Below are 1,983 nucleotides of genomic sequence, written 5' to 3'. Positions count from 1 at the left end.
ACAAAGAACTTTTCTAAAGAAAACTTCTTCACAAAGAACTTTTCTAAAGAAAAATTCTTCACAAAGAACTTTTCTAAAGAAAACTTCTTCTCAAAGAACTTTTCTAAAAAAAACTTCTTCACAAAGAACTTTTATAAAGAAAACTTCTTCACAAAGAACTTTTCTAAAGAAAACTTCTTCACAAAGAACTTTTCTAAAGAAAACTTCTTCACAAAGAACTTTTCTAAAGAAAACTTCTTCACAAAGAACTTTTCTAAAGAAAACTTCTTCACAAAGAACTTTTCTAAAGAAAACTTCTTCACAAAGAACTTTTCTAAAGAAAAATTCTTCACAAAGAACTTTTCTAAAGAAAACTTCTTCTCAAAGAACTTTTCTAAAGAAAACTTCTTCACAAAGAACTTTTATAAAGAAAACTTCTTTATAAAGATTTTTTCTAAAGGAAACTTCTTTACAAAGACATTTTCTAAAGAAAACTTCCTGACAAAGAGTTTTTCTAAAGAAAACTTCCTGACAAAGAAGTTTTCTAATGAAAACTTTTCATAAAGAACTTTTTTAAATAAAACTTTTTCACACAGAATTTTTCTCAAAAAAATTTCTCCTTAAAAAAGTTTTCTTAAGTAAACTTCTTTACAAAAGATCTTTTCTAAAGAAAACTTATTCAAAAGGAACTGTTCTAAGCAAAACATCTTTTCACAAGATCTTTTCTATTGAACACAGCTTCAAAAGAAAACTTTTTTAAAGAAAACTTCTTAACAAAATACTTTTCTTAAGGAAACTTTTTCTCAAAAAGATTTCAGAAAAATTTCTAACATAGAACTTTTTACTGGAATCTCTTTTACAAAGAACTTTTCTATAGGAAATGTTCTCTTCTTTAGAAAACTTTTCATAATGTTCTCTTCTATAGAATGTTAAAAAAAAAGTTTCTCAATCAACTCACCAACATTGTTGTTCTCAAATCGAATTTGTGGAAAAATTGTGTTATAAATATATGAATCTCCAATACATTCGTCACATCCTTCTTCTCAACATCACGCAAAACATCAATAAACCATTCGAAATGTTTGTGAGATGGACATATCCACAAAAAGTATACCTTCTTACAAGCAACACCCGAATAACGATTAGTACTGGTGCCAAATACTAAATCATTTAAAATCGATGCGTAGGGAGTGACACCAATGCCACCACCTACCATAACAGCAACTTCAAATTTATACCAATCCTGATTGCCACCACCAAAGGGGCCCTCTATACGGATTTTAGGCTGATCTTCGGGATTATAGTTGCAAGGATCAAAATAGTTACGCAGTTTCCAAGTCCAGGGACCCTGTGCTTTAATGTGACAACTAAGGAAGTTTTCATGAGGAGCTGAGGTCAAAGTAAAACTATGCATTTCATGAGGTCTAAAGGCAGTGCAGGATAAACGCACCCATTGGCCCGAAAGATATTTTAGATTGGGTGGACGATAGAACTTAATTTTAATAACATCTGAAGGCAGTAGATCGGTTTCAATGACATCCAAAGCCATGTATTTCGTACGCAAAGAAACAATTTTATCTAAAGTATAAATAATGCCAGGACCCAAAAAGAACATCCAAAAACGTGGAGGTCCTGTTAGGCGTGCCAGGCCGTGTATAAGACTTAATATGTAAAGGCCTATATAGAGAGTATGCATATTCCAAAAGAATTTATAGGCCTTTTTACGTATAGTGGGATGGGCAAATACAAATATAATGCACATTATGATAAACAGCAATACACCAGTGGTACCTTTAAAGTAAAATAGAATAAAATTTGTTTTAAGGAGTGAGATCGAAAAATTCTTAACATACATATATGTTTATAAAAAAGAAACCGCTAAACTTACAGCTTTATTTTTTTTTTTATTTGATTCAAAATATTATTACAATTTACAAAAAAAAATATTTTTATAGTTTTAATCACTAGTGATGAAATTTTGAACCCTTTTCGGAAACCCTTCCA

The 1,983-nt window shown here is 30.1% G+C and overlaps 1 protein-coding gene across 1 annotated transcript in view; it reads left to right on the top strand.

Moving 5' to 3' along the window:
- The window catches only part of LOC111691057 (dual oxidase), a 36,848-nt gene that overhangs the window by 33,520 nt on the left and 1,345 nt on the right, over nucleotides 1-1,983 (top strand). The window lies entirely within an intron of this gene.

The sequence above is a fragment of the Lucilia cuprina genome, chromosome 2 (genome assembly GCF_022045245.1).
Source record: "Lucilia cuprina isolate Lc7/37 chromosome 2, ASM2204524v1, whole genome shotgun sequence".
Lineage (NCBI taxonomy): Eukaryota > Metazoa > Arthropoda > Insecta > Diptera > Calliphoridae > Lucilia > Lucilia cuprina.
The sequence above is the reverse complement of the archived record's forward strand: the minus strand, read 5'-3'. Positions and strand labels throughout refer to the sequence as shown.